This window comes from Haliaeetus albicilla, chromosome 23 (assembly GCF_947461875.1).
Source record: "Haliaeetus albicilla chromosome 23, bHalAlb1.1, whole genome shotgun sequence".
Classification (NCBI taxonomy): Eukaryota; Metazoa; Chordata; class Aves; order Accipitriformes; family Accipitridae; genus Haliaeetus; species Haliaeetus albicilla.
The window spans coordinates 15684345-15710868 of NC_091505.1; the positions used below are offsets into that span (position 1 = coordinate 15684345).

Sequence of the window (26524 nt, forward strand, 5' to 3'; positions counted from 1 at the left end):
TCCTGGATCCACAAGAGATTGTTATTGCCTTCAAACCAGCATCTCTGCCAGTTTGAAAATGCTGTTTTTTTCAGTGCCTGTTTTCCACATATCGCTGTGCCTTAGATAGCAGAGAAGCACATTGCTCTCATCTGTTTGGAAACGTCTTTCTTGCTGCTGGTGGTGGGGTAGGTCCCTAAGTATTAAGCATGGGTCCTCCCTACCCTCTCTGTGCCCCCAAAAGCGTTTACCTGTACGGTGGTTATTCCATTCTCTGACATGCATTTTGGTGAGCAGCCAGAGCTTGTGTGCACGTGGAAGAATAGAGCTCTAGGTGCCAAAACAGACTTTGGACATGCCGAGGTGATTCACAGGAGTCTCTGAGCCCGAGCTGGAGGTGAGGGATTGCAGGATGATGGGCTGAGAACTCAGTAAGGCATCCTGAAAGTCCTTGAAAAAAGGGGTCAAAGATACCATTGACTTAAGATCTGTGAGAAGCCGTTTTTTAGCTCTTGCTCATGGTGTTTGCATAAGTTACAGATAGCTGAATTTTTTTGTGCTCTGCTTTGTATCTAGTATGCAATGAGTAGTTTCCTCAGTCTGTAGTGAGACAGTGAGCTGTCATTGCAATGATTCATTACCTCACTATCATTCTGTACACAATTTATCAACCCCAAACCAACTTTTAGAAAATGCCTGGTATGTTTCCATTAAGAGAAAAATACTCGATAACAGAACTGGCTCTGTAGATAATTAGAGGTTGGGATCAGGACCATAGATAATACATTATTGAAATGGCCAGTTCTATAAATATGTTGGTAAAATTCAGAAGTACTGGAAAGCAAATTAACAAAGAATAGAGGCCCAACTGTTCAATTGGCCCCAACGTAGCCCCTAAATATGTGTGAACAAATGTTTATGAGCAGAATTAGCCCATTTGGCTATACAATCTGCGCATTGTGTACTTGCTTTCATTTGCAGTAAATGTGAACAAAAAACTTTATATTCAGTGTTATGTATACAAATCCAAGCCCTGGATCTGTAGTATGTTTGGTGATGCATAGTGTACCTTGGTGCAAAGGCCAAACTTTAGACCAGTTCTTGAAAAGGCAACCAAACTGGTGAACTACAAAACTGTGCTCAAGGTCTACAGTTCTGGTTTCAAAAATCAAAGTCCCAGAAGGACACTCAGCTTTCTCCTTCTGATGCCTACTTTTTATTTTCAGCACCCCAGTGCCAACTGGAAACGTTTGGAAAGACCTAGACTGAGCATGCTTTCTTCTTCAAGGGCTTTTTTCTTTTATTGTTGCTTTTATGAGTAACTAAATATGATCTAATAATACACTTTTAATAGCTCTCTGACAGAAATCTTTTTTTTTTTTGCCTTTCTTGCAGGGTAGGTGGGGGTTTTTTTCATTTTTTTCAACATGCTCAAGAAAAACATTCCCAAAGTTTCCGAAATAGGTGTTGTGGTTTGTAATCGGCAAACTAGCCACCCAGGCTAAGGTTCATTGCTAATACTACTTTGATGTGGGAGTAATGTTTTGTTCAACTTCAAGCTGCTCTGCCAAGTTCAATTTTATAGGTGTGCAAAAATCCAGGAGATTCTTGAGTCTTCCTCAGCTGGAAATCTGAGACAATGTGGTTTTTCATTTTTCTGCCCTGCCTGCTTCCATCCTATCTGAAAATCAAGACAGGGATGAAAAAGGTACACTTTGAAATTTCAGAAGAATGCCAGATTGGATTTATGCCTAGTACAAGGGTAAAAGTGTTGAGCATTTTCTACCTAGGATTGTCATTCTCTAGTTTACAGCACTACCGTGGACTCACTTCATATAAAAAGAATGTAATTCATTTTATTTTGTAGGTACCAGAAAATAATCAGAGAAGTGACCCTACTGGGTCATGATTTTCTGCTAGTGATTCACTCAAGTCAGTCCCCTGGCTGAGTGTTCTTGAGGATGATCTTTCTGTAAAGAAAAATCTCAATTACTGCTTTCAGCAGAAGTTAAAGAAGCTGCCATCTTGAGCAGCTTGGAAGTAATAAACTGTGCTGAACTGAGCTCAGCTACAGGCATGCATCCTACACAAGGCTCTGGCCCTAGATGCATACAAACTACTAGCTATATTCTTATGCTCCAGGGACTATTAACTTAAGAAACATTTCCTTTTGTACAAAAACTGTGTGAGTGATACATGCCAAAATGACACACAGATTGTCACATATTTGGGCTTTAATGTGTTCTGTTTTCCAGGGAAAGCATCAATTACAGGTAGATTGACAGCCAATGCACCTTGGGCACTAACGTCTGCAATCTCAGTGCTGCCACAGAATCAGGCTTGGAGAAAAGGCAGCCCCAAATCAACGCAAGTTAAATAAACTTTTGAAAAGTTCTGAGGACTCTTACTTAGTTGAACCATAACTAACAGCAACACATAAAAAAAAAATTATCAGGTAATTATTAGAGAACAATAACATTGTTAGGCTAACTGGGCTATACACCAAGGGGCTGTCAATCACGGTTGTTATGAAAAGCAGAACATTTAGAGGCTGTCAGTCATACCTGTTTGTAAAAGCCGAAGGACATCAGGAATTGTTATGCCTGAATTTACCAAATGCAGAAATAACAAAAGCACCTGAGTCTCATGCAGACTGATATTACAGTTTACGTAGAATCTTGCATAAGTTTATGCCTTTATTCATCCAAAAATATCTTATGACACTGGGAACTTGGAAAGGTTTATTTTTCAGCTACCTCCTTTATATCACTGATTTTTTTAAGGCTGCTTAAGCGTGTCAAATCTGGTAACAAAAAAGTAACTTTTGGTAAATTCTTTTGCTGCCAAGCAAAAATGTTGGAGTTAGTATCCAAATAGCAGAGAACTGGTGCTGGAGCCCTTCAGTCTCCTGGGGAGTTTCACACATTTCTGCAAATCCAAAACACTGCAGCAAATACCAGCTGGAGAATTTAAAAGGACTCAGAAAATATTTAACATGGAGGTACTAACCCATAGATGCTATGAGAAATGCAGCCCATGAGACTGAAAAAACCCATGGAACCTTGTGTCTATTTATTTTTAAAAGAAGCATTGAACGCATGTAGTCGCCTGATTTAAACTAAAAGTAGTTAGTCGTTTGGCATTTTTTTGTTCGGTTGGTTTTTTTTTTAATCAAAATTAAGAAGTTTTGTGAGAAAATGGCTTTCTGATGGTATCTTTCTGCATCTGAAAAAAGGGAGTTCCCTGTACTCTGCATCACCCCACTTGTGTCCTGGACACCCTGAATTTGTAAATCACTGCATTTTATAACTGAGGCCAAGTGGAAGCATGCGTCTGTGCATTCAGTGTTTACGATGCTGTTTGAAAACCTGTTTGTTACTGAATACATCATTGATTTCTACTTCTTTGAAAGGTTTCCATTGAGGAATTGGTATTGTTCAGTTTTATCCCAGAAGACGAAGTGCTTTGCTGCTCTGGGCCCTGTGGGAGTCCTGGCATGAGTAACCCTGGCATTAGCCCTACCTAGGCATGAATTTTGATGTTTTTTTCTCATATTGGGAGCTTCACTTTACCAGATACAACATCAGGAGCATGTTCCCCGAGTACTGAAACCTATCTTCCTTGCCATCAGTTATTATTGCAATGATGACCTCAATGTCCTATTGTATTGGGCACTTTATTAAGCATGGTGGGACTGAAAGAGGAGAAAGTGGAGAAGTCCCAGCTCCAAATGATTCATGGCCAGACCATCCTAAATAGGTTTAGAAAGGAAAAGGGGTTAACCTGCTCAAAGTCATCCAGTGAGCCAATGGCAGACCCAGAGGTAGAACCTACATCTCTTTGACATGCAGACGAGTTTCTTAGGTGGACGGTGGACCACACCACATCCCCTGGTGGCATGCCCATGTACCGCAGCAATAAGCATCATCTCGCCAAAGCAGTAGCTGCACTCACACAATTGGTAGTTAATTCAGTGAATTTTTAAAGCAAATGTTAATAATTAAACTCAAGTGGTTAATGAGTTTCTAGAGAAAAGATTAAATTATACTCTTCAAACATGGAGTTAGAATTTTGTCTAATTAGAAGAAATATGTTTTTCTCATGAGGGGCAGTTGCTGAAGTGACAGTTTGGAGACTGTTGTGACAGCATTTGCAGAGATGGGTGCCAGCCAAAGAACAGAGCTTTTTTAGTATTTCTGGTAGTGTAGTAGTTTCTTTTGAAGGCATAATTATGTTGCATTCTTTGCACAGTTCATTAGGAAAAGAAAAACAAAGAACTTGTATTCCATGTGGTTGATGTTCACACATTTTTATCTTAGCATGATAGAAGAAGTTGTTAGATCCAGAACGTAACATGGTGTCTCTCTCTCTTTCACTGCTAGCCTAATAGCATAACTAGTGCTAGGTGGAAAACAGCTTTTCTAGCCCACAACTGTTATTCAGGAGTCTATTTCTTTTTTCCTGTGTGAAATCTCAGAAAGTGTAAAAATGTCAAAAGGCCTATATAAACTAAAAATCTTAACAAGAAATAAGTTTGTATCAATTTGGGTCATTCTGATGTCTTGAAATCTTTGATTTCTATATAATTTTTAATACAACTTTTTTTTTGCTACTGCTTTGTTAAATATAGAAATGAAAAAGTAATTTCAAACTTCAGGATTATTTTTGTTTTCAAACTGTAAAAATGAAATTTTCTCAACATTTTTCCCCAGTACTTTCTGTTGAGAAATGCATTGAAACTGTTTCCCCGCAAAAAAGTTTCTATTTTGACTTAACACATTTTTTTGGCAAGAAAAAAAGTTTTGTGGAACTATTCCCAACCAACTCTAGTAATAAATATTCTCTTCATTACATCTTAGCATTTGCAAGCAAAACAAGTAAACAGGATTACTACAGAGCCAGAATTTATCAGAGGTGTCAAGATAAAGCAGATTCATTTTCTTTGAGCATACGTAAGGCAGTCTTCATGGCACAGGAGCATATGAGAGAATAAACAATCTTTACTAGTCATTAAACAGACATAGCAGAACTGAACCATCTCATATTTCCAGAAGCTAGCAATTACTTTTTCACACCTCTGGTTTAGTCCCTTTATACAAAGGAGAAATCCTAATAAATACAGCCCAGTACCTATAACCTACCTGATACCAACACAGCCTATTGAACTGGTTACAAATGGCTTAACTCACATTCTTGGATACCCTATGACATCCAAGCCTCGGTGTGGAGACTGTTGAGCAGTGATGCCTGATGTCCTCAGATGGAGAAAAGGGTATTTTTAATGTCAGAAGGAGTAAGGGTCTACAGTAATGGCTTCTGCACTTGCTAGCCTTAGTTTCTGCATTTTGAAGAACCCCAAATTCTGCAGGTAAGAAGATGCAGAAAACTAAAGTAAAATGTAATAACTAATAAGTAACTACTACTAAAATGAATTAAAAACACACTAGTATACTTACAGAAGTGGCTTTTTTCTGCAACTTCCCAGCTTGTTTCTCTGAAATGAAATTGTTATGGGTTGGGCATATTAGGACTGATCTTTCAAACGTAGGCGACTCCTCTGTGGCAATGTTGAGGCCGGGGTCGGGCAGGAGTGGGGGATCCATGATGCTGCTCTGCAGAGCGAGATCCTGGAGTGGTGTGGGCACCCACACAACACACAGCCCATGCCAGGGCGCAGGGGCAAATTATGTTCAAGAGCTGCTGCTTTACTGACTCTTGTTTTATGAAAGCTTGTGCACCTATGATATATGGTGCAGGTATTTTATGGGGTAATTTGGAAAAAAACCCCTTCCTGCAATTCTCTTGTTGGTTTATTCACACTTGCAGAAGCTTTTCCTCTTCCTAGGCAAGGGGAAACTTCCTGCTGCAGAAGCTGGAGAATTCACCAAAACCAATGATAATCCCCCAAATTTGTAGAGAAACATAACATGGGACTAGTCGGTTGGGGATGCTGCTTCAACATTTTCAGGCAATTTGCAGCATCCTCCCTGCAGCTGAGAGAACTCTTCCAGCATGCAGGAACATACAGTGGAGATGTTCCCTTGTAATATGTATTTGGAAAGAACCTAGTGGTACCCCAGGATACAGCTGTCACTGGGAAAATGAAGGGTGGAAGATACTATTTTTAGGAAGATGGTGCTCAGGTCTGAATTCTGCCCAAACCCACTTCCGCATAGGAATGTCCTTTCCCAGATAACAGGGATTTGAGGCAGAGATTGTGATACGGGAAATGCCCCAGAAGTCTGTTTTTATTCACTTTCCTTTTCTTTTCCTCTGGATTTTTTTTTTAGAACAAGAAATTATTACTGAGTTATTTGTTACTGTCAGATGGATTGAGAGAGAAATCATGCATGGATTTTATATATAAATACAAAAAGCTTATTACCTTCAACCCTGAGCTCGATGGTGGTAAATTGGGAAGAAATCTTGGTTTTCAATGACAAGCCATTCTGGTAGGGCCCAGGCAGGGTCTGTTCTTAGATCTCACAAAACAGTGCAAAGCTTGGTATTCTGTGGAAGATCTCACAAGCAACAAAAAAAATCTCCTAAAATAAGGGATACTTGTGGCATGGAGGAATTCCCTGATTGTTTGTTGCTATCACTGTGTCAGCTCTGCAAGTGAGGCATGTTGAAGCATGGGGGAGAAGAGAGGAAGAGGCTAAAGTGCACAGCTGCTGTTACTCAAAAATCAGGCTAAAGCTCATAAAAATCAGCACGCCAGGCACACCTGGGTATGCATGGCTTTGTTTTTGATAGCTCTGTGTGAAGTACACCAAAGCAAACACGCTTCATGCTGCCTGTATTGATAAAGAGATCTTCTAAATAACGTTTATCCAAGCAAGAAAAGAGGTAAGAGGATGTTTATAAAAGTCTTTCATGTCCTTGTCTTGTCCAGAAGAATTGTTTAGGATTACAGCTTTGCTCATGTATTATTTGTGTGCATTTTGTATCATTGAGAGTCTCTGTTTTCTGTCTTTGCAAAAATGTGGGAAAAAAAATTGTGCAATCAGCTGCTCACTTCTGGGGAAAAAATGTGATCAGGCAGCATAGCCTGTTGGGTTAAAATAGTGTTTGCTTATTTTGTCAGCCCCTGGGTGTCAGTGCAGTAAGCTGTTCGTGGTGGGCCTAAAGGACAGAAGGTTAGGATGTGTGGGTTTACCTTCCTTCTGTGTCCCTATAACATTTTTCTTGGCTTTTCACTTAAATTTCTGTTGTGATGCTGGCAGGAGAGATTAATTCCCTTTCCAAAACGGTTCGTTCCAGTCTAGGGTCTCCTCACGAGTAAGGAAATGTGTTCAGCTGACCGCTGACACAACATCTGTAGGCAAAAGGCTCATGAGCGTCAAAACCATTCCTGTTTTAGGAGGTTTGTCATACCAACTGTGCATGTACTAAGTTTGTATGGACTTTGGCTCATGTCAAGTTTCTGTGATGCTCTGTAGATATTTAAAAAAAAAAAAAAAAGTGTTCCAGTGCAAATGAGGTCTTTTGGCACCAGCAGCTCTCTCAGGCCAGAATGTCCCCCTGTGCTGTGGGATGCCCTGCTTGCAGGCTAGCTCCCAGCTGGCCAGCTGCAGACTCTGCTGTGAATGTTCCTCTCTGCCTAAGAGCAATTAGTCACCATCTTACAATATTAAAAACTTGTTTGTTACCTGTCTGAGCAAACGTCCATAGTGTTAGAGGAGAAATTTGCCCTGATCTGGTTCATCTCAGAGACTGACTTGTCCTGGCTGTGGCTTAACCAGACTGTGGATCTCACTTGCATTGTGCTGGAAAGGGATAAGGTACCACGGCTTGCTCACTGTGCAACGTACAGGAGTGCTGGGGTCTTGTTCCCTGCTGCCTGGCCTCCCCTTAGGTTTAGCACGGGTGAGATGTGTGAGTTGGAGTGCAGGTTTGGTTTGGGGAAGAGCAGTGTTGTGGAACCCTGCAAACTTAAATATTAGCTTTGGGGAATATGGTGTGTTATTCTGGGGACACCTGCAAACAATGTTGTGGTGGAAGGATGGTGTAAAATATAAAGCTTAAATGCTTTCCTTAAATTTTAACTGTTCTGGATGCGGAGCTTCTTAAGAATCTCTCACCGATGTTTTTGCGTGCAAAGACAAAAAAGGCCTTGAGAGCCTTTTAGAACTGTGAGTCAAGTGCCTAAGATCAGAAAATTCAGAAGATAATACACCCTGCTTTTATATATATATATATATATATAGTTTGCTTATGATTTGCTTTCTGTTTTCAAAGCCTTTAGGAGATGTAATTTACATCTTTTGTCTGCAGCTGTAAGACCTACTGTCTCAAAGGGCTGCGATTTAAAAACCCAAGACACAAGATACTAAAAGACTTGTGAGGAAAACCTGTGGCAGTTGGCAACAGTAGGCTAGTTTCATTTTTCCCAAAGTAATATGAAAGCAGGAATCTGAGTAACTCACACTGCTGTTTCCTCTCATAACTGGACCGCGCTTTTGCGGCTTGAAAGAAATGAAATAAAAAGAATTCATTTTGATATTAAATGGTAGCAAGTGTGAGCAAGAAGTTTATCAGAATTCTTTATAATGTTGTTTAAAAAAATAACTTTGAAATTCCAGCTTTGTCCTGTATTTCAGTTGTTCCTGTGAAAAAGCTTGTTCTGTGTTGTTCCTGTTATATGTTAAGATACAGACCTGTGAGGTGCTATCTCTGTTTCTCTCCTGGGAGCAAGCTGCATGGAGTATCTGGCTTTGATGTAACCTCTTGCTTTTCCTGGGTCTTGTTTTTCTTGTTATGTTTTAAATATGCATATTATTATAATGAGCAAGCTACCAAAATGTCTCTAGTTCTCAAGAACTAAGTCCTGTTCTTCCAGCCTTTTCTACCCTGCCCTCCTAATTGCACTCCTAGCTGTTGTCGCTGAAGCCTCGCAGCTCTTCTGTAGCTTGGTGAGCAGTGACCCTTTCTGTAAGCTGTCGAATGAAGTGGTTTTTTTCTCTTATACCTTGTATGGCTTATACTTGCCACATAAGTAGCAGAACTTACTTTGTTCTCAGTGGGCTGCAGTGGCATGGTGAGTAGGATCAAGGGGAGAAGTGCAGCACCCTTGTTTCTGAATGAATCAGCTGCTCTGATTCAGACCTGGGTCTCATGTTTCAGGGCTTCTACGCTGCAGCATGGTGCTGTTATTTTTGGCAAAATAAAGCCCTTCTACATCCGAATGACTACAATAGTGCTTTTATCTAGAAAGTGCAAAGTATTATGTCTTTCAGTCTTATAAATGAATTTGATGCCATAGAAGCATCAAATGTAAAAAATTTTGCTTGGTACTGTTACGCCTTGTGAATCCTCAATGAAGTTACAGTCTCTAGTTTTTGGTTGTTGGGTATTTTCTGCTTTCCTCCTCTGTTCTGTGCTCGAACAATGTCAGTCCTCCCACATAGCTTTGCTGGGGAAGTAAAGGCAGGATTTAGTTCCCATTTCCTTACTTTCAGAGCTCTTCTCTTCTGTGCCCAGAGCAGAGTTGCCTGCTGGTTTTGTGGGGCTGAGGCCCACATCTGGTGAAGTTTCAGTGCCTTATGTCAGTATGTGCCATAGTAATAATACTTACATCATCCCTTGGTCCTCAGCAAATGTGAAGTCATACAACTTGGCTGGTAATGAAAGAGCTTTAAGATAAAGTGCCCTGCTTTGCACTTGCCATTGGCTCAGATGGGATCCTCTTTGTGTTCAACATTTTTTCTGATTGATACAGAGACAAACTACTGCAAGAGGATTTCTTGGGTTGCATCAGCTGTGCTTAAGTGAATTTCTCCAGTGTTTCAGAGGTGTTTGGTTTCTAACATTTTGCATCTCAACAGCTCTCTTAGCTGTACATAACACTAGGACTGCAGCTAGGTTCAAAATCCTCAGTTTTGCTCAGGAGCTGTAAACTGATATTTCTACCCGTTATGTTTAATGGCTGTTGGTTGCTTGTTCCATCCCTGAGGTTCCTAACAGCTTGTGTGGTGCTCCCCACTTCGGTGAACATGTCTGCCTTCCTCCAGTCCTCCTTTCTGCTGCAATATTGCTGATGGGTGTTCCCAGGTGTGTGTTTTGGTAGCCTTGGTCTGGAATAATGCTCAGGTGCCTGTTTTGCCAGATGTCCTTGCTTCCTTTGAAGCTCTTGCAAAGTGTTGTGTGGTAGCACATCACCAGCAGCACAGCTTTTGCTATCTGTCCCCTATTGATGTTCTTCTTGCCCAAAGGGGTTTTCCAGCAGAGAACAACGTCCTGTTTTGTGTCAGTATCTGTACTGAACTCCTGGTTTTCTGACAGCTCAGACTTGTAGAACAAAGCGCTTGAGTAAGATATTATTTTTAATGACACTCAGGGGTCTGTTAATTTTGGAGCAGAACATAAGGCCTAGTTCTGCCTAGGGCAATCTCATGGAAACTTTTATGTTGTAGCTGGAAACAAGTTTTGCGTCACACTCCACACAGGAATTTCTCCTCAGTAAGGTTTAGATATTCATGTAGCCCTGTGTTATGGGCTTCTGCACCTTGCATTCCTCATCTTTACATAAGGATCACATGTCAACAGGAATGAATTTGTTTTTACTTTGCAGAGTTACTGAGACAGTTCAGTAGAGGGCCTGCAAGCTAAAGTTGTAAGTTCAAAACCGTGTGTCTCACCAATTAGCCAGAGTGACTGGCCCAGTGGTTTTTTTTCCCCAAATCATTAAGGAGACAGTGAGCTGTGGTGGCAGCAAGGGTTTGTGCCATGTCCCCTAGTCTGAAGGTCACTATTTCAGCCCCACAGACTGATTCCCACCAGCAAGGCACTGTGGCTGGTGGCAGCATCAATGGGGTGGGACATGCTTCTGTTGACCTGTGTGGATGAAGCTGATTTTGGCCTCGCTGAGTAGTGAGTGTTTCTAATTACTATTTGTGCTGCTTTAGTGTAATAAAACTGGGAATTGAGAAATGTGTTTGCTGCTACTTTGACCTTTATATGCAAATCTTCCTTGAGGGTCACATGTGTGTGAGAGAAAAACCATGCCAGTGTAATTTAAAAATTATATGACATTCATTAGATCATCTGCCTATGGAAGGCTATTATTGCCTGTTAATTAATGGAAGTAACAAAATTGTTTCATTTTTAGAGTGCTGCCATTTATCAAAACATGTTCTTGTAATGGTTACACTGCCTGGTGTAAAGCTGCTTAAAAAATTAAGTTACCTGGCCCGATGCTGCTTGTTCTTAAATATTCCCAGCATCATTTCTTTGTATCAGTTGGTGGCAGGTTTAGAAAATGAAAATACAAGATGCACTTTTACTGTCACAGAACTCAAGAGGTGTTTGCGTTGTGGCACAAGTATACCCAAGCCCTATTTCTGCAACCGTTCCAAATGCTGGTCTGCTGATACAGGGCACAAGATCTTCCTTCAGCTGGGGTGTGCAGGAAATGTGGTCAAATAAATGGGAATGATACAGGAATCGGGGCTTTGGGCTTCTGCTTCCTGGCTTTCCTGTTTGGTAATAGGTCAACAGGTCAGAATAATTCATTAATCCAGCCTGCAGAGAAGTTGTATCTATTTGGCACAATGTGTGCATGTATTGGGAATCCTAAACTACCATTGATGCAGCAGGAGTGCCTGCGTGGCACAGCACATGCTGTCCAAAGATAGAGCTGACTCCCAAACACAGCCTGGCTGTGGTTGTGTTGCACTCATCCCCACATTGATCAGCAAAGTAATTAATGGGTCACACGCCCAAAGAGATGTCTCTGCCTCTGACTTCCCAACCTTAGTTCATGTCTCTCCATGCAGTGCTTGCTATGTGCTGTAGCTGTACTTACAAACTAAAGTAATTTCTGCCTCAAAATGTTAGTTTGTTTGAACTTCTCTGGCAAGAGACCCACTCTTTACTCAAAGACTTAAGGTATTGTGCCCATTGCCTTGAAACATACTTTTGCTCCTTGTGAGACTAAACATAAAAGAATTAAATTCCAGCCTAACTGGAGTCAGTGACAAAACTCTCATTCACTTATCAATGGTGCCAGCACCCAAATTATTTTAGTTTGTGGTGATACTAAAGGTGTTATCAGAAGCCAGGAGTGATGGACCTGCCCTCTCGTTTCTGATGGAGTACTTCCCTCCTGTGAAGGGCTTGTTGTTACCAGAGGAACAGAAGCATTTCTCTTTCAAACGTGCTTTAGCTGGGGTGGGGAAAATAATGTTTCCCTGCCCCCCGACAACTGGCAGTTTGTTACTTCCTTAACTCTGAGCTGTTAGATAGATATTACCTTGCTGACAAAGGGAAAGCAATTTAGTAATAGCTTGCAAAAGAGAATCGACTCTATTAGAGTTCAGTTGCCTTTGTTCCAGCTATTAAAATGCAGACAGTCCTGATTCATATATAAATTGTTTTGATAGTTAATTATTTTTCCTTAGTCGAGTTTATTAAAAGTGCATTTGACCACCTCCCTCTGATATACTCATGCTAGCATTACCTGCATGAGGAGAGGCTGGTCTCCCATCACTCATCACTTAGATGGGAATGGCTCTCTTGGGTCTCTGACCACAACACAGCAGTCATCCACAGCCTGGCTGGAAGACACTGCTGATGCACCTGACAAATTTCACCCAGATTTTAGGTAAATGTAGGAAAAATATTCCTTTAAAAAAGGAAATGGCTGCTTTGGATCCTATTTGAATGATGCCACTTCCAAATACCAGTTTTCCTTCACTTCTAAATGCTAGTTTCCCTTTGTAGACTGTCATTGAGACCAGCAGTTGTCTTTACATTACAATGTCTGTTTCTTTGTTAGTCTTTAACCTTCATATTTTCTCCGTCATTATGTTCCTGGTTTTGTCTACAGCTTCTTTCCTATTTTCATTTTCTTTGCTGTGGTCCTAACCATTCTGTTAAATGCAGCCAAGCATTTGCCTGCTCTTTGCAGCATCAGCCATCTCAGGACTGCTTCCCTTGCTGCAGTTTCAGCATGCCTCATGCACTCTATTTGTGATAGAAACCAAATTGTACAAAATCATTATTGTATGTGTATGCTCATAAAGAGAACTGGGTTAATCCAAATTACACCAACTTATAGACTTCCTTTGCCTTTCACGTCATGCTGGAAACTGAAGTATTTTCCATTACCTTTCATCTCCTTCATTTCGTTTTTCCTGACTCATTTACTGATGTCATAGATGACAGTTTGTGTCATTGCAATTTGCTCCCACGGAAATGACTCCTGCACACATATGCATGGCATCCGACTCCTCGCTCTTCACTTCTTACATAATTTGGGAGCTGTCAGAGCTCTACCCCAAAGTGCCCATCTGTCTATTCTCTCAAAGTTAATGAGCCTTTTTCTTCTTGCTTCAGGCATACTACACACCCTGACTTGTTCATAGATGATGTCTATTAAAATTGTCAAATGCTTTGAAAATGAAATGCTTCTAATCTCATTGAAGATGTTTCAATGCAATTGGCCTATTTTCTAGTACAAATCAAGAGTGACTATACTGAGGTCTGTCTGACCAGAGAGGCGGTGGGGCCTTCTTGTTTAACTGAAGATATTTGTGATTTACTATAGTGTAAGAGCTCAGAGTCTGCCCCTGGCTTAGTCTGGGAGCAGCAGCACAATGCAGAATTTACCTGGAATAAGGCAGGCAGATTAAAGTGACCTCTCATGGCATTGAAGCAGTTGGGGGGGTGGGGGGTGGGGCAGAAATGTTGTTTGTTTGCTTTTAGAGTGGTGGAACATACAGAAAAACATTTAATATTAATTATTAAATTTCTCAGAAAGGTGAAAGGGAATGAAGGGAAAAAACCTACAGCTCATAACAGAGTTGCTACATCAGTCTAAGGAGAATTAAGAGTGAATTGTGAGTGTGAAATAGTAGGGCATTAACTGAAGTTAGATAACAATAACCAAAGTAGGGGAACACACCCCCCCTCAAATTCATATCATTGTATTAAGAAAATCAGTAGCAAATTTAGTTCATGCTGGAGTGTGTTTTCCCCAGAACAATTTTGGGGAAAAAGAAAAGTAATTTAAGATTTTCAATAGTCTTTCTATTTTTTTTTCTTTATTACTAAACCCAAAGCTGATCAAACATTTTGATTTCTGGCCCCTTTTGTTTTTCTCTCAGCTGTAAGGCCTAGGAAAGGAAAGAAGCTAGAACTAAAGAAATTAAACAAAATACTTTTTTAAAAAAGTCAAGCTAATAAGATTTTTTTAAAAGTCTAGATAATAAGATTTAATCAAAAAAGCCATGTTGTTAGAACAAATTAAAAGAAGTATAAAACAGTCCCTATTCAATGCTGAAAAGAGAAAGCAGGCTTGCAAAGTGCCCGTGTATGTGTGCAAGGATGCAACTGATCAGAGAGGGAAGGAAGGGAAAATGGAAAATGGGTGAAATCTGTGATCCTGGATTTTGGGAGGAAAGCTGGCCTGAAGGAGGAGTGCTGATGGCCTCTTGGGCTGAATGTGTGGGTCAGCCTTCTTGGAGCTAGTCTGGGTGCATGTCGATGGGAGGGTGAGGTCAACGGGGCTGTGGGTGACCTCCCCATGTTACCACCCTGTGGTGCTGCAGGTGGGGAAGGAGCAGGGCGAAAACTGATGGAGAGAGCAAAGGCAAGAGGTCTAACGGTGTGGGGGTGAGGAAGAGTAAGTGAGAGCAAGTTGGTCTGCAGAGAACCGTGTGATCATTTAGATGCTAAAGACCAGTTAGATGATTGAAGTAGCTGAAGAAGAAAATGTACTTTCTTGCAAACACGGAACTTACCGAGAAAGGCAGAGGAATACTTGGAATTCAGAAATGTTTCCGAAAGGCTTTGCCTAGATATTGCAAACCTGCTTGTGCAAGTAGTCTCTCTTCCTCAAAGCAAGAGTCATGACTATGACCCTGCCTCAGTGGAGCCTACAGAAAGAAATGCAATGGGGACACAGGGATGGTAGAGGTGGTCAGTTCCACTTTGTTGGAGTCCACCACATATTGTCCCCTTGTATGGTTAAACAAGCTAAGCCTTTTATTCTTTTCTTCTTGGATGACTTTTGTTCTGCCTCTCATCTTTGGATGAGTGCAGCCCAATCACGCTTTCTTTGCCCAGCCTCTGAGCTGGCTGGGTACGTGCCAGTGCTAGTCTGCATGGCTGTGTCCATATGGCACAGCAATCTCCGGTGCTTACTCAAGTTCTCAGTGCACTAACGCATCTTAGGTGGAACATATCTGCGGCCTGCTGCCTGGAGCTGGCTCACAGGCAGGACTCTCCTGCCCATGAATGCATAGGCTTGTTCCTGTTTGAATCATCTTTCTTGAAAATAGAAGATTAGTGAATAAAAATACAAGTATTAGCACTCAAGTGTCTTGTGCCAGTGGCATTAATTCCTTCTTATCTTTACAAGAAATCCCTTGCTTGGTCTATATATATAGCTTAGATTATATTTGTCTCTTTCATGTCCCTCTTGTGCTGATGTATGGCTCAGATGCTGAAGTAATTATCTTTGTTTCCAACTGATAAACTCTTAGTTTACAGCCAAATTCTGTTACTTATTTATAGTTTGTATTATCACATTTCATTATTAGTTGTGTGATTAGTTCAGTCCTCAAAGCCATTCAGTTTCTCCTGTGTGATATTCCGGCCTTTCCCTACGTGGGTGTTGCATCCTGGTTTTGAATCATCAGTACATTTAATTCCCAAAGTAAATGTTTTGGTTTAGCATCATTAAAAAAAAAAAAAATCAGAATGAAATTACTATCAAGATCAAACCTTGCCAACCTCAACGAACTTACTTCCAGACCAGGGTTTTGTTTTTCAGCCTAATCCATTTTCATCTCCTCTGCAGCCAATTCCATGGCAGTTTCACAATTGCTCTGTTCATCTTTTTCTCTGGAGTTTACCTAATAATTTCCCTGGTGTCACCATATGATGAAGTCCGTGTAAATTAGAACTACTGCATTTCTTTTGCCTAGAGAATGGGGTGTTAAAGAACAAACAAACAAAATCCCAAGACATCCCAGTCAAGACTGTTACAATGTACACCTGGGAAACTCATGTAGCATTTTATAGCACTTTCCATGCATCTTCATGTCTTTAATTTTCCTTTTAAATCTGTTCTGAAATTTTGCCTGGTTAAGGTCAAACTAAGAGGTTTATAATTGTGTGGATCATTTTCTGTCTTTAAATGCAGGCATCGCACAGACCAGTTCTTTTAGCTGTTTCAGTCTGATGTTGTTCTTTGTCTTTTTTTTTTTTTTTTTAACCTGTTGTTAAGAGTTTTCTACCTACTTTTGTCTCTAGGGTTTCCCTTAGTACTGATATACCAAAATATCCAGTTGTGGTATATTTAGATCAGAGAAGTATTGGTTTTCTGAATTTATACTGTCAGTCATCCCCTTTTAAGTCCATGTTGATCAGTTTACCAAGGGGAGGGGGGGAACTCCAAACAACACTAAAAAGATAAAAAAACCTTGCATTTTTTCAGTGTTCTTTGGGCGTGTTTGTTGGGTTTTGTTTTGTGGTGTGGTTTTTTGTGTGTGGTTTTTTTTTTTTTTTATTTGGTTAGTTGTTTTTTGTTGTTGTTGGTTTTTTTAAATCTTTTTAAGGAATACTTAACCTTTTATCAGTCTTTGTTCCCTAACATTCCTAGGATCCAATGTATTCCTCATACATTAAATAGCCATGTGAGAGCCTATAAAACTGGAAGAAGAGGAAAAATACAGCTGCCAGGTCATGGTCCCCTTCTCTGCTGGGGAAGGCAGTAGACCATCTCCGTAGATCTTAAAGAAGAGGTGCAGCAGTGGGACCAGAGCTTTGGTGTGTAAGAGGCTGCACGCTACCAAGAGCTGGGTTTGAATCACTCCGTGAGCATTATCCATACAGCAGTAACCTTTGGCTATTCTTGCTATGAATAGCTACATTTTCTATGTAATTGTTCTTATATCAACTGTTGTTATGTATGAGATACAAATAAGTAACTCATGAATGTTTCAGCAATCCCTTCTCTGACATTGTACAGGTATGTGAAAACATATTTAATTATACTATTATAGTAAAAGCCCTGAGTGGTTTGTCAGTTTGCTAGGGACACTTTTTATTATGCTTTCCCCTTTGCTTTGCTTTTCCCTGGCTTATCTGATGCTGTGATTTTTTTGAAGATGCTCAGGCAGCACTGCCAACAGGAGGGACACTCAGTGGCATATATTAATAATGCACCACCACATTAGGCCTCTATTAAACATCTTATAATTTAAAATAAATAGCTCTTTGAGCTTTGAATTAGAGGGCTCAGCAGGTTCAGGTGCTTACTGGGAAAATCAATTTGAGAGAGAAGTGATTTCAGCTGTGTGAACCCCATGGTGAGCAGCCACATACTGGTGACGCAGCAGGCTGTGCACAGTTGGGTCAAGCTGCCTGAGCCCAGGGTCCACGTGCAAAGCAAAGGGGAGATTCTCCCTGGTTCACATGTGGCATGTGGTGCAGAGTGTGCCCCGCGTCACTGCATAATAAAGCCCAGTCTCTTCGATGAGTGATGTTACCAAACTGGCGTGATTTCAGAAGACACAGAAAGCTGGCGTGAAAAGAAAGCTATAAATGCAACATCAAATGATTTCTTGCTTGGTTAAGAAATTTGCCTTATTAAGTAATAGATGAGTCACCACCATTCCTCTAAAGATGGGCACATGTGTTTTATGTAACGGTGTATGTTCATGCCGTGACTCATGATCTGGCCTGGTGAATATTCATGTTCTTCCTTTCCAGATTGACTGCTGCTTTCTATTACTATTGCAAAGTATGCACAATAACTTAAGATTGTCAGGTTTATTTTTATTGAATGTGATATTTCCCCTAAAACATAATTTGAAAATAAATCACTTCATGATTATTTTTTATTTAGATACATGTATGTATTTAGGTATGTTTTGCTATGGGTGCATATATACTGCTAACAAATGCCGTGTATATGGTAACTGAGAGTTATGAAGGTATTCAACCACACATGGGATAGAGCACTGTGCTGCAAAAACTCATGAAAATTGTGGAGTCTTCTGGTTTTTAAATAGGCATGGCTTTAAAACTTACAAAAAGTGAGCTACAGAAAGCCAGGCAAGTGTTTTTGTTGTTTTGTTTTATTATGTTTTAGTTTGGGAGCAAACATTGCAAGTGCTCACTTCCAGACCTTAATGCTGTAAACTAAGAGCTGTCATGCAAAGCATTTAAGAGGGAAGAGAAAAACTGGTTTTCTTGTGAGTAGGAAAGAGTTCAATAGTACCTTACTACAACAACCCTGAAAAGCTGAGGGTAAAAAACCTACAACATAAGATTTTCCACCAATGTTACATTTGATGTTTACCATGTCACATGGCTGATTTAAAAAGGGACTGAGGGAATGTCACCCCAGTGGTGGCAGAAGTGGGGTCTTTCCAGCCACAAGAGCTGCGTTGGTGGATTATGCAGACTCTCAAACCTCTGTGTGCCAGGGAGCAAATACACATGATGCCTATAGCGAGTATTGACTTTTTAATGCTGGTATTGAATGCTTTCAGTTATTTATCAATAAGTATGAAGCAAAATCCAAATTTTAATTCACAATTAACTGCATGCGCAGTGGCAGGTGAACATCCTGCACAATAATAAGGATCCCAAAATATACCTGCCAAGGAGGCTGAAAAAAAAAAAAATTACAAAAAAAGAGGCAGTTTGGAATGATATCTACAGATAGAAAATATGAACAACTATAGTATAATGATTCCAAGAAGTTAGGACAGTATGTGATGAGGCTCAGATTTATTCTGTTGTAGTATTTCTGTGTGTCTGAACTGAGAGTGCAAGTTTATCATTGCAGGGAGTGGCAGACTATCTACATCTTCTTGTGAGGTTCCCAGGTGCTCTTCCACCAAGGGAAAATAAAAAATAAGGATGCTAGTCTTACTGCCAGAAGGTAGATTAAGATCTCTTCTGTGTGCTCGTATTGCCTTGAAATGTCTGGAAAAGAAATTAATGCCTTTCTGACTCACTGTGAGGGAAGATAGAGAAAGGGAAATTAGTGCTATTTGGTTTGGGACAAAATGGTAGTGATTCATTATTATGGCCCTACAAAATATCATTGCTTGAGCTTGTGTCTGAGAAAATCCATTTTCCTCTTGCTGTGGAAAAAATGAAATATTCTTTTTTAGTTTGCAAGTAATTAAATAGTTATTTTCTGGGTTGGAATTAAAAAAGAGTGGTAGAAAGCTGTGTTTGGGGAGGTTTCCCTAACGTTTTATTAAGTGTTTTTTACACTGATTTATCTCCAGTACCTGCTGGGAAAAATTCCAGAATTTCTTGCAAAACTGAAGAGGGAGTATCAAATACTTCCTTAGAAAGAAAGTCCCTAATCAAAGTGCTAGTAATATGGTCCCCAGTTCAAGAGTGGAAAGTATTTAAATACTTAAAATTAGGCATAAGCACTTCTCTGGACTGCATCTTCACTTAATTTTAAAGTGGGTATCTGCAGAATAATCATTAGGTTTTGATTTTTCTTTTCCCACTGAAATGGTTGTGAAAATGTGCCTCTGTGTTGATAGTGCATGTACTACATTCAAAAGATGGGAAGATTTCCTGATGCTACCAAGTGACTAAAACAAATGAGAGCTTTCTACAATTGCTGCTTTTCAGAATATACTTGAACTGTAGGTTCCTCAGATGTGGGTGACCTCAACAGGTGACCAGAGGTGAGGACTTGGCATTGCTGCGTGCATCTTCATGGTGTGATAGGGGCATGTGTTGGTGCAGCTGTAGGGTCCTGGTCCCCACACTGTGCAGACTGGGATCCTCATGGTTGTGCTCTCCCACCTGGGCACGTACTTTTGTTTCTGGCCTTGGGGAAACAAAAGGGGACAGGATGTGCTGGTCTTATCCTGAGCTTGAGTAGTAGCATCAGGCATGGGGTGTGTATCCAGGGATATGAGCTCAAAAACACCCCCTGGTTGGACAGCTATGCTCAGGAGCACACCCCTGACACAACTGTACAATGATTTAGGCTGTAGGGGACCTCTTGAAGGTCCCTAGACTACCCCATGCTCAAGGCAGGACTAACTTCAGAGTTAGATTGGGTGTCTGAGGGTAATCCTCACCTGTGTTTTGAGCATCTCCAAGGATAGAGATCCCACAGTCTCTCTGTGACCCACTTCCCTTGTCTGATCACCCTCACTGTGATTTCTTTTATCTATTTTTTCCTATTTTATACATGATTTCCTTAGATCTATCACTGTGACAGTTGCTTCTTGTCATTTTGCTGTGAAGCTCTTGGAAGTGTCTCCCTGTCTTCTCTGCAAGTACCAACAGGTAGCTGTAGACAGCAAATGCGTCCCCGTTCAATGCCTTTTCTCTGGGCTGAAGCAAACCCAGTACTGAACCAAACCCAGTATTTAATGTGCTTCACCCCAAATCACCTTGGGGGTCTCTGTTGGACTCACTGCATTCTCAGACACCATTTAAAAATAGATCTGCACAGAAATAGGGGTGCATCTTAGCCCTGCATCTTAGTGCTGCTACTAAAAGGAGAAAGATGAGTTGCAAGTGCCTAGTAAATATAAAAATATGATTTTATTCGGTCACTAAAACTAAAGGGGCCCTTGCAAGGGTGTCATGAAAAGGTGTATTTTAAAGCAACCTTCCATTCCAAAGAAAAATGAAAATGAATTTGGCAATGCATTAAAAAAATAAATTAGTAAAGATGTAAATAGAAGGAAATACAGAGTCTACAGTGAAGAATGAAGCCTTAAATCTGCCTTCTTGAGCCTAAGCTGTGTATCCTATTATATAATGTAAAATTATTTGCCATTTCATAAAGGGCTTCATGGAGCTATAACAAGTTACATCAGCTGACTGTCTGGCTCAGATAGTTATGAACTATCTGCAACTGTTTTCCTGTCCAAAATTGCAGTACTTTCAGTTCAGTTTACTTGACTTCAGGTTTATTTTTACCTTTATGGAGGTCTACCATCAAAGCCAAGGCTGATAGAATAACTTTTGATTTAAAAATATGTTTGATCTTTAACAACTTGTTGGCTCTCATCTGCTTATCAATGAAAAGTGAAATGCAACTCAGAGAATTGAATACTGCTGATAGTTTAGGAGGAAGAAAATCACTTCCACTCACATATGGCCTTTGTGCCTTTGACAAGCCATGTTTTTCTTGTGGGGAGGGAATTGCTGAAACTCATCGCTTTTGGTCATTAAGTACTTCTTTTTTTACAGCGAGACTTACCATGAATTAATGTATTATTCTCCTCTCTCAGTCTGTCTGAGACTGAGGTTCTTTTCTGGGGGCTAAATCCTTGATTTCTTACCCAATTTCAAATGCATATTGTTAACATTCAGGCTATGAGTCCCAGAGAATTATTAAATGATTTATGAGAGTGCAGGAGCTCTGCAGTCTGTCCAGGAGAGGCAGAATCCTGGCTGGGGGCTGGTGAACATCTCAAGTTCTCAGCAGGTGGCTGATTTTCTCCAGGAAAAAATGTTCTGGGCTTTGAGGGGTAAAAAACCTATAGACAAATGCATTTAATTCAAAGGAAAAAAATAATTGTGTTTATTCCAAGAAAGGTTGGTCAGTTTGTTTGTTTGTTTTTTCCTTTTAGCAAGAGTAATGGCGGTAAACACTCCCAAAGGCATGTGAACCCCCTAGTGCCCCACCAGTACAGACTTATGAACCACCATAGCTTTTGTTTCCCTTCAACTTAACCTTCTGGAATATCTGAAAACTTCAGCATACCAAACTTGCTTTAAATAATTCATGTGTGCTTGATAGAAGAGAAACAAAAAAGTTTTTCTAGCTTAATTTTATTCTAAACTGGACTTAAAGACTGAAGGAAAAAAGCATGCCCAAAGAACTCTTTACTTACCTCTATCAAAAAGCAGGAGTGGCATAGACAAGAGTTTGGCTTTGCTGAATATTTAGATTATAATTTTAAGGACTGTTGGTAATAGATTGAACTGGAATTGAGGATTGACCACAAAATTCAGTATGTGCACTTTGAAGCTAGCTATTGGAAAAAATCTGTGGTAGGCACAGGTTTTAATTTAAAATTATGGCGATATTTCTTAAATATATATAGAAATCACGAATAAAACGTGAATTATTTTTCTGGTACAGTGATGTACTTAGAAGACTAAGGCTGAAGGAATTAGTCATACAGTTTTACCTTGTGGAGACTGACGGATGCAGTGAAAAAGAAAGCTGATGACTTCAAGCCAGAATCCATATAAAATAATGATAAAAGTATTAACAAAGCAATAGGTTGGTTAATTCTGAAGGTGGATCCCAATCTTGAGCATTGCTGTAGTCAAATTCCCACATATAATTTTTCAAAATGAATATGCAAAATGCTTCCTCTATTGATTTTAAGGCAGTTGAGAGAGATTTTTTTTTTTTAATTTATTTATTTTACTTTTTTTTACCATTATAGTCTTGGATAAAACCTATATCACTTTTGAAAACCCTCATTATCCTGATGTCCTCTCCAAGGTATTCCAGCCACTAGAGAACCTGATGCTGTCCTGGGATGAATAACAATGATTCTTCAGGCAGCAAAAACTGAAAATAAAATAAATAAAGGCAATGTAGAAAAATGTCAGTGAGACTCGATAAGGACTCTAGCACAGGGTGTTTCACAGAAATGTGGTAGAAAGGAGCCAGAAGCATTGACTCAGACCTAAGAGTCACCTCTCTTCAGTGTAATGTTTTCCTTTCTGTTTATGCCAAGGTAAGAGGTGAAGGTCCATCACTGTTTACGCCAGACCTGATGGTGGCTGAATTTAGGCAACGTCAAAACAAGCGATGATGCTATTCTGGTCTGAGAGTGTGGCTCTTCCTTCCTCCATTTCCCAGGTGCGGGGACCTGGTTGTGCCCAGGAGTGGCTGTCGGTGGCAGCGAGAAAGAGGGCTGCCAACTTCTGTCTGGCCACCGTCAGGGACAAGGTGACATACAGAGCAGTGCCAACATCTTCGATCCATCTAAATCAGGAATTTGGGAGCTATAGGGTAAGGCAGAGCTCCTGCCAGTGTCGTTGCTTTTTTTCTACACATCTCCTACATATATACCCAGTTGTTTCAGGTATTGCATTTCCATAAGTGCATCTGAAAAACGCTTTTTTAGGTGTCTTTGTCATTTCCTTTTCGTTTCCTAGTTCTGTATTAGCACAAAAATAGCAATGGCTCTCTTCATGAGTCACTCCAGGTAACAGATAGATGAATGCGCCAAGTTTTAAAAGAAATCATAATTACTTCTAATAGCAAAGATGGAATTTGGAGTCTGAGATTAATTTTTGCCATTATAGCCCTAATTCACAACATTTAGTTTCTCAATATCATAGCATAATTTTACTCTTGCATGTAGAACATGCACATTTTTAACTACTGACAGGAGTGTGGGGGGAGGATTATTGAGAAATCTTTTAGACTTTAGAAAATGTAATTTTCTTGCTGAGAAGTTAGTATGTACCAGATTTGCAGAATTTACTTTGTGTAGAAAGCATTTTGCTCAAAGTCTGTCTCTGTGTGTGTTTGAAAAACTGCTCGTTTAGAGCAAGCAAATGAATTTTGATGTCTCCCTTTCTTAGATCATCCTGACAAAACCAATTTTTCTCCTGAGGATAATTTAATTCAAAGCAAATTGTATTTGGTGACTAGTATAATTTTGGAACCCCATGCTTTGCAGTACATTAGTAGCCAAATAACATACATTTTATTTTTAATAATAAAACTGATGAATAAGCAAGTGATAATTCTGCCTGCTGATTTTTTTTTAACTCCATGCTCTCATGCAACATCATTGATAGAAGAAAATGTTACTGCAAATACATTTGTGAAATGCAAGAGAGAATGACCCTACAGACCATTTCAGAATTCAGTCCTGAGCAGTTATAAAATTAAACATTTTTAATTCAGAACTGTTATCTTGCAGTTAGGTTGGTTTTGGGGTTTTTAGGATCTAGAGGAGGCATCTCCCTGCCGGGGTTCCTTCAGCAACCCCATCTAGCATGTGCCGGGAACATCAAGCTCATTCACATGTATGGCAAGAGTGGTGGTAGTGTCACCTTCTCCAAAACCTCCAAGACCTAAGACCTGGGAAGAGTAAGACCAAGGCTGGGCATCCTATTGTCTGACCATGTCCCCATGTTTGCGCATAAATTTTCTGCTCATCCTGTCAAAGTATTATTGTGACATGATCAGGAGTGCCCAAGAGTCACGGAGCCAAAGACAGATTGTTTCTGGAGATCCAGAAATTCCCACTGGCTCTAATGGGGGTGTCCTGCATAGCAAAGCTCAAGTGCCACAAAGCTGCCTAGTGTCTCCTTCACTGTTGAACAGTGATTTGGAAAAATGGTTAATTTTGTTCACAGCTTTAAAGTAAAAGCTGTGTTTTGAAAAAAAAATACTCTGAAGTATTTTGAAACTTTCTAGAGACTTTTTAGACCAGCTAAGTTGGAAAAATAAATGGTCCAGTGACTACTTGCTAATTCATCTTCATGTGCAGCTGCAAAATTATTTTCTGTGCACATAGTGCGAAACTCCTTCCTAAATATGAGGTTCAGAGACCCTTTGGGAGTAATTAACTCTAATGCAGAAGCAAATCTGGGTTCATTGTATGTACTGCTCATTTAAGAAATGTTTTTGCGCACAAAACCCATTAGTAAATTTCCAAAACCCCCATGAATGTTAAGCATTTTATTATAGGACTCTAAGCACTTCTTACTTTACATAAAATCTAGTCTAATCCTATGAATTATATTTAGCTTTTGATCCCTGGATAGCAAAGTGCTGTGTCACGTGTGCTACAGTGTATTCAAGGGCTAAATGACTTTTATTTAGTTATTTATTTAACAGTGATAGAACAGCTCTTTTCCTGTGGACTACACAAAATGTTGTGGATATGCTCAAAAAAAAAGTTGCATGCTATTGATTTTATTCTACTTACTGGTCGACTTCCATACAGTGTGGGGTTTTTTTTTGTTGTTGTTCTACTAACTGCTTTCCTTCTGTGCTTTTAGACCTAAGATGTACATGTCCATCTGATGCAATGGAGATGCAAAGCAAAGCTGCTGTTTTCATCAGTTGCACACGATTGGCAGGCAAAATGATTGAGTTTCTGAGGATGTGATTTAGCCAGGATTGGGAATAAATGCCCTTAGCCTCAGTGGGTGTAGGCATGTGCCTGAAGTTAAGAGTATGTTTAATTTGCTGAATTAGGTCAATGCATGAGGCTAATGGGCTCCTTCAGAAGCAGCAGCGTGATGCTTTTGGGCCTGTGTTACATGGGCAGTTAGGCAACATAATCTCACTTGCCCTCACTGTCAACTAATTTGTGAAGAAGCATAAATCATGTGAGATGCTCTGAGGAAATCTGTCCTACCGCCTATGTGTGTGATTAGGGTGCTGATACTTGCATGTACTGGGCAGTAGTCCTGGGCAGCAGGCTGGTGGGACTGGTCTTACTGGCCCAGCTGTGTGCTGGTGATCAGCACAGAAGCACAGTGGCACAAAAATGAATGAAGAAGAACAGAAATAACTGCTCAGATTTTATGAAAGTTTGTCCTTTCTCTTCAGTCTTTGTTATTTGTTCGTTTGGAGAGATTGACAGCATAGTATTGTATAATGTTACCTAATATATAGCATCTTATCCACCATTTATTTCTTAATAAAACCCAAACTATAGTCTTCATTATTATCGGAGAGTTAGTCATTAACATCTGAGGGTTTTTACAACACCTGTGCTTTATGTCAAAATATGCAAAATATATCCAAGCACTTCCATTTAAGGTGATGGTTTACACTGTGCTTTGGCTGTGCTATCTGGATTGGTTGGAATTTCATGCAATTACTATTTTACACAGCAGCGGAGTATCTGTGAAGTGGCTATCAATTGAAACATATTTTGCTCTTCAGACTTGCTTTTGCAGGTTTCACAAAACATTTCATTAGTGATAATCAGCTTTTAACCAGCCAGAGCACGCTGATGAGATTCTCTCTCTCTCTTCCCCCATAATTGTAGGCATAGTCTGTACCCATAAGATAAATTACTTGCAGTCTGGAGAACATCCTAGCCAGCAGGAAGGGAGAGAATAAGAATGTCTTTTACGTGGGGATAAAGAAGGTGTTGTGTATACTGTGATTTCAGTGAAAAATATACTTTTTCTTTCCTTTTCAGAATGGTGGACCTGGAAACCAGCTGGAGATTGCAAAGTCTCCTTTCCGTTGAGGTTGCTGGTCAGTGGTCATCTTCCACCACACTCAAAGAAACTGAAAGAGCTCCACACTAACTTCTGTAAGGTTTGTTTCACCATGGAAGATCAAATGATTTTCTGGCTCAGGTTTTGTGAAGTTCGGCATCTGCCTTGGACCCACAATTTGGAAAAGGGATCATCCCTGAGGCACGGTTAAGAGACAGAAAAACCCATCCCAGACGATGAGCACTCTAAGTAGCACTGGAATATTACTCAGCTTAACGACAGCGTCTGTTACGCTGGATTTTAATTTGCGTGGTGGTCTGATGGCTTGGTCCTTAAGCAGCAATTTGACTCTGAATCAGAGTTTGCCTAC

The 26524-nt window shown here is 40.1% G+C and overlaps 1 protein-coding gene and 1 long non-coding RNA gene across 2 annotated transcripts in view; one reads left to right on the forward strand and one right to left on the reverse strand.

The window, feature by feature from the left end:
• Window positions 1-26524, forward strand: part of HTR2C (5-hydroxytryptamine receptor 2C) — a 150350-nt gene that overhangs the window by 77891 nt on the left and 45935 nt on the right. Inside the window, exon 2 of the mRNA XM_069811357.1 lies at window positions 26133-26254. The gene's annotated coding sequence lies outside the window, so the exon portion shown is untranslated. The remainder of the gene's footprint in view (window positions 1-26132; window positions 26255-26524) is intronic.
• On the reverse strand, window positions 308-5542 carry LOC138690651 (uncharacterized). The gene is made up of 3 exons (XR_011329408.1): window positions 5436-5542; window positions 1810-1949; window positions 308-429 (listed from the first exon to the last, which is right to left on the reverse strand). It is a non-coding gene; the product is annotated as an uncharacterized lncRNA (long non-coding RNA).